At 40.6% G+C, this 6901-nt stretch overlaps 1 pseudogene; it reads right to left on the bottom strand.

The window, feature by feature from the left end:
• Positions 1 to 3277: 3277 nt before the first annotated feature.
• LOC136322998 (large ribosomal subunit protein eL43-like) lies at positions 3278 to 3678 on the bottom strand (annotated as a pseudogene).
• Between the last annotated feature and the right edge of the window lie 3223 nt (positions 3679 to 6901).

Below are 6901 nucleotides of genomic sequence, written 5' to 3'. Positions count from 1 at the left end.
CAGTAATTCAAAAGAAGATATGCACCACCATGTTCACTGCAGCGTTGTTTATAATAGTCAAGATCTAGAAACAGTCCAAGCGTCCATCAGTGGATAAGTGATGGACAAGTGGATAAAAAAGCTGTAGGACATATGCACAATAGAATACTATGTGGTGGACAATACGCTTGATGGACAAGTGGATAAAAAAACTGTAGGACATATGCACAATAGAATACTATGTGGTCATGAAAAAGAAGAAAATCTTACCTTTTGCAATGACATGGATGGACCTGGAGATTATTATGCTAAGTGAAATAAACCAGGCAGGGAAAGACAAATGCCATATAATCTCACTTATATGTGGAATCTAAGGAACACAATAAACTGAGGAACAAAATAAAAACAGAGGTAGGGTCACAGGGAACAGAGGGACAGCTGTCAGAGAGAAAGTGGAAGAGGGGATGGGATCAAAGATGAAGAGATCAGACAAATTATATATTCATAACACACAGAGACAACAGGGTAGCAATTCCCAGAGGGAAAGGGGAGTGAAGGTGGGGGAGGGGACAAATGGGGTAGAATGGGGTGGAAAGAGACTTTGCATGGGGTGTGGGGGGCACAATGTGGTGTGTAGAGGGTATTATATTGAGTGGGACACTTGAAACCAGGTCAATACAATAAATTAAAAATAGCCTGACCTGTAGTGGCGCAGGGGATAAAGCGTTGACCTGGAATGCTGAGGTCGCTAGTTTGAAACCCTGGGCTTGCCTGGTCAAGGCACATATGGGAGTTGATGCTTCTTCCTCCCCCTTCTCTCTCTCTCTCTCTCTCTCTCTCTCTTCTTTCTAAAATAAAGTCTTTAAAAATAAAAAAAAAGAAATTCAAAAAAATCAAGTAATTAATTAAAAATAAATATTTTAAATTTAAAAGTAGGCACTGTTCTAAGTGCTTTACATGCATTATTCATTTAATTGTCAGGGGAAATGTTAAGGTGGTATTAATAATAATCATTATTATAAGTATTAATAATACTTCCTCTTTTACAGATAAAGAAGTTGCAATCTGAGAGGAGTTAATTAAGTCACCTGAAGTCTAACCTCACTGCCTGAATTCTTGATCCCTTCTAATACCTGCCTAAAGAGGGTCTTCAAAGCGTTCGTATTAATGTGTATGGACACCCATTAATGATACTGTTATTATTTTTGGTGTTGTCGCTGTTGATGGTGATTTTTTTGGTGCTTTTCTCTCTCCCTGGATGCTGGGAGTTCAGAAGTCTATTAAGCATGAATCACCAGCCCATACACTGGCAGGTCTAAACCAATGACTTGGGGACATTTTTGATAACCAAGTAACAAACCAAAATACCTGTTAGATATTTCATTGTTAAAATATACCTGTTGAGAATGAATGAAAGAGCAAGAGGCAAGGAAATGGGATTCAGCATTAGTATTTCAACTTAATGCCTAAATGGTCCCCAATGCTATGAAAAGTTCAGAATGACAAAGTATAAGGTATAGTGTTCTTACGTGTGTCAGTTAAGATTTCCTAAATTAAAATTATGTATCATATGCTAACTTTTCACTATTCCAACTGCACTTTTTCTCTAGTTTTATCTTTTAATTCATTTTTCAGTGTCATGAAATAACGATGATAAATGTTTAAACCTCTGACATGCTAAGACACCCGTTAGATTAAGCATAGCAAGCATTTGGCATATACCTGGAGACTTCTCATTGCCAATTAGTGTCCTCCCACACCAAAAAGGGTCATTTTCAAGCTACACATCTATTTATAATATGTTCACTGTCTTCCTTCCTCTGGCACATTGTCTGTGACCTTGACTGTTATAGGGCTGATAAAATAGTGCCACAACATATGTTTATGAAGCTCTAGACATCGTGTAAGAGATTTTATAGTTGTTAAAAGTGATAAAGAGTGACAGGACAGTTCTCCACTATAATAGTGCCTTTCAAGAGAAAAAAATCCCCCTTACCATAAAGTACCCAGAAGCATAGTTAGGAGGTGGAAAGGGGAATGATTCTGTGGGCACAACGAGAGGGCCAGGATAACACAGGCAGCAGTGGAAGGTGCTTCTCTCCCACGGGCCTGTGTGGAGACCCAGTCACACTAAAGCAGGGGTCAGGAACCATTTTGGCTGAGAGAGCCATGAACGCCACATATTATAAAATGTAATTCTGTGAGAGCCATTCAACGACCCATGTACGTTACACATTATCCAATAAAAATTTGGTCTTGTCCCAGAGGACAGCTGTGATTGGCTCCAGCCACCCGCAACCATGAACATGAGCGGTAGGAAATGAATGGATCGTAATACATGAGAATGTTTTATACTTTTAACGTTATTATTTTTTTTATTAAAGATTTGTCTGCGAGCCAGATGCAACCATCAAAAGAGCCACATCTGGCTCCCGAGCCATAGGTTCCCGACCCCTGCACTAAAGGGTCGAGGTAATGGTGATGATCCCATGTCCAAAACTTTGAGTGCCAAAGAATACCCAAGCGAGAAGCATTCAGGAAGAGGGGCCAGCAGGAATTTCTGTGAGGAAGAGATTTTCTGAATTTTCTGACTTTTCCTAATAGCATCTATATATATGAAAACCAAAATAATGAATCCCTCCTGGGCACCTACTAAGAACATTAAAGGAATTTAAACTTCACAGTTCCTGAATGCTCCTACCCATAAACACAAATCCGTATATCCCACAGAGCTATAAATAAACCCGCCTGAAAGTCTCCTTCCTGTTCAGATGTTTCTCCATAAAATCTGGTAGGATCTCCTCCCTTTTACCCTAACTTTTATTCTTGTCATTCCTGTCTGTCAGGGACAGGCGGTAAAGAAAGAAACTAATAAATTGAGCTCTGGATTCCTGCTCAGTTAACTGCTCCACCTCCCAACTCCACCCCACCCAAAAAAAAAGTCTGCTTTCCTAGGACCAAAGAAAAGGTGTCCCTGTGACCCAGCAGTAAGTCTGTGTGGTGCTTCAGGGCCCACTCTGTAAATGGGAATATCCCCAGCCACCCTTCCTGCTCAAACCTTATAGATACTGGGATGCATGGCATCGAAGAGAAGAGTCTCGACAGTGGCCCCACGAGCCTCTTCTGGTCCCCTTTGCAGGTGCTGGGGCAGAACCCGGGCAGCTGCACAGGACTAGGGTGGGGAGGTTGGCATGGCTCCCTCTCCTCAGGGTCAGTAGTGCCTTCAAAAAGGAAGCAGCTTTCTCCCAAATGGCTTTTTTCACCTTAGAGAGAAATCCTATCTTCTTAACTTTTATTTTTTTTATTTTTTTACATAAATTAACCCATTTATTTTATTTTAGGCTAGCAGTGTTTCCAAAGGTAGAGCTCCTTCCTACTGGTCTTTCAATTCCTTCAGTCTTCTGATGGCAGACTTGACTGTGACTGCAGAGGTGGTGTTGTAGGTCCAGGCACCACCAGCGACTGTTTTCATGCAGGATCCACAGTGCCAGATCCCCACGGCCCGCCTCTTCATCTTGGGTTTTGCCGCAGAAGGAGCAAGTGTACTTGGCGTGCTGGCTGATTTCAATCTTCTTCACCATCTTCCTGAGGGAGGCGCCATAACAGGTGCCGTGTTTACCGACGATTCTGACCTTCTTGGTGCATTTAGCCATGTCGCCGCAAACTATGTCGGAACCCAAGAGCTCTTCTTCACTTTTACTATCAGTCTAATTCACCCCTTAGCACCAACCCCTATCCAAGCTCCTCCACTTCACAGATGTGTGATGATGTCTCCACGCCTCAGCTGCCTCATCTGTAAGAGGAGGTAGTAATGGTAGCTATTGTTGTGAGGATTAAATTGGTTAATGCAGGGAAAGTGCTTAAAATGGCCCCGAGAACATGTAAGTACCGGGTAACTGCTATGATTTGCATGATCATTTCTGGTAGTAGCAGTAGCAGTAAGGGTAGTATTCTCTGCCACCAACATGAGAGATACCAGCACTGTTATCTTTCACTCCCGTACATTAAGTTTAGGTGAATAGTTCAGATCCCCACATGAGGGGTCTGTGCCATGAGACAGACTTAGAACAAAGCCTGCTGCCAGTGTTCCAGGGACCTTACCGGAGAGTTTCCATTTCCTCTTGACAGGAGGCACCGTATGCTGAAAGTGTCCTTGCCACCTCTGTAGTATTAATAACTACCAGATGTGACTGGAGAGTAATAAACATGCCAGTGATTTGATTCCATAGGTTTACATCATGCCTAAAATAGTCAAGGTCACAAACAACAGGATAAAGGAAGACAGCAGCTCCATGATACTAAGCTCAAATTTTCTTCAACTTCTCTATGATGTGTATGTCTTAGGCTTTTAGAGTCCTACATAGTGCCTGTGTTTGATGAACTCATTCTTCCCTGATAAATTTTTATATTTTGAATAATATAGTTTGTGGATTAAATCAAGGTGACAATAGCAAATAGCAGAAAGATAATTATTTAAAATACTTTTCAAACCCAAAAATCTCTCAGAATGAGGTCTAGATCTATGTCAAGTAGACTGGCACATTGCTCCCAATTTCTGCCCACCGTGTCTAATAACACTAAAAGGTTGTGGTTTTGAAATGGCATTTTACCTAAGGTTAAACAAATAATGAGATTCAATCATTTAAATTCTTTTCTGCCCATCCAACATTTTAAATCTTCATAAGCTTTAAACTAATGATATGTTCTGATCATTGGAGGTTTCATATTATGGAATCCTATAATTTCAATATGTTATAAACTAATTTATCCTTGTTCACCTTAAATCTGGAGAGACATCCTGGCCTGAGTCCAAGTAGATGTATTGTCATAGACTGATTTACTTTACATCGTGCACAGCACATTTCTCAAGGGAGTGGGGAGATGGATTCAGATATGAGTAACTGAAAAATCAGGACAATATTACAATATACAATTGTCTTAAAAATTAAATATATCCTTTCTATGGGGTATATGAAATGCTCAGAAGACAAAGTCTTCCTGGTGGTAGCTTGACTCAAAGGCAGGTCTGTTCTCAATCCATCATCCCCACTGAACTGGTCAGACAAGTACCTGTGGATGGTGAGGAGGATCATGTCCTACCACTTCCTCAAATCGACACACCAAAACCCAGAAGACTGTACAATCAGTTCTTTACTCAAGTCCAAGTGATGTAATCTATCTCATACAATGATATAATCCATCTCACACAGTGATGTAATCCATCTTATATAGTGATGTAACCCTTCCTGTACAACTTTCACAGTGTGGTGAGAAATTGTGAGTGGCATCCCTGGACTAGTTAACTAATTTCTAGGCTCTAACTGTGGGAGTGAGTCACACTCCCTTAACTTTGAGTGCTCCATAGGGACACTGTGTCAGTGGTCAGTGAGTGACTCTCCCTTGCCACTCTTTTATACATTCTCTCTGCTGCTCTCATCGTTCCTCTCTCCCTGAAGTTTTCACTCCTCTGGTGTCCTAACCACCAAATAGGAAAGGTTCAGATGTCAAGGATGGGGGAAGATGGTCAGGGAAGAATCCCTCACAATGATCTGACTCTGAGTGAGAACACCTTCCGTTGCAAAGCTTAATCTCCTGTTAATAAAATTTTAGTACCTTATTAAGCTAAAAGAGGGTAGTCCTTCCTCCTAACCTGGAGTTATATTTCAAAAGGCTGCCTCCAATTACGTTACTACCGTGAAGTTGGTCCAACCCTCTCTATCCTATTAATAAGATTTACTTTATTCTTGGCATTTAATATTAGGTAAAAACTGTATGAATCTAACTGCCTTTCTCCCCATCTCCCCCCTGACCCAAGCCCACTAGAATGGCTCCCTGGGAACATGGGCATCACCTCCCTTGGAATAGTTTCTGCTTTATACCCAATTCCTATAAAGGTGCTTGGCACAAGGCAGTAAGTTCTAGATCTGCATTTCCAATATTTTATTACTGGTTTATTACATGGGCACCACAATTAAAATTTAGAAAATAACTGAATTCTGGAAAGACACTTCCAGAAAACCCACTCTTCCTCCTATATTTTCCACTATCTACCATTCTCCCCAGCTAGAAAACTTAGTCATCCTGAAACTGACTTCCCCGCCTTCTCCTCTCTCCAACTCCCCACATTCCTATCCTCTTTCACCATTTTCCTCATCCTTCTCCTCCACCCATCTCACCCTCTTCCCCATCTAATTGGCTTCCAACTCAAGCTATTTCTTTCTCCTTGATTATACCTCTTTCCCATCTATACGTGCTACCACCTCTGGGAAGTCTCACCATTAGAGTTAGCAGCCGTGATCCCTGGATAACACCACTGAGTCTGTTAATTCATCTAGTGATTTTTAGGTCATTCCAGGGTCTCATGCTTTCTTAAGAATTGAATAAAAGTCATGGGCCCAAGAAAATCACATTCTCTCAAACTACATAAAATGTCAGTACTTTATACTTTAAATCTTTTATTGTGATATGCATCACTTTTTTATAATTATTTATTTACACACCTGTCTCACTCACATTTGGAAATCTGAAGAAGCAGTGTTAAGACAAGACTGTATCATGTTGTATCTTTTCCCTTTAATCCATTTTTGCATAGTACTGTGCTTAGTATGTAAAGGGGCTAAAAAATGTCAGTGACCTGACTGACTGTATAGTGTAATATTTAGATATTAGATGAATATTGCACTTTCTACATATCAGTCATTTGAGTAATAACCTCACATTTTTTGCCTGTTACAACTTGCCCTACTTACTTACTTACCATTTATTTCCAAATTATTGCCAGATTCCTCCCACCTCTGATCACATGTGCTACTAACCTCCCCAAGAGATGTGAAATCTATTTCTCCTTCCCATGGATCTAGAATTGTCCTGTCACTTGTTTTGACCAACAAAATATTCCAGGAATGATACTCTGTGACTTCCA

The sequence above is a fragment of the Saccopteryx bilineata genome, chromosome 2 (assembly GCF_036850765.1).
Source record: "Saccopteryx bilineata isolate mSacBil1 chromosome 2, mSacBil1_pri_phased_curated, whole genome shotgun sequence".
Taxonomy (NCBI): domain Eukaryota; kingdom Metazoa; phylum Chordata; class Mammalia; order Chiroptera; family Emballonuridae; genus Saccopteryx; species Saccopteryx bilineata.
Note: the sequence above shows the minus strand (reverse complement) of the source record. Positions and strands in the feature narration are given on the sequence as shown.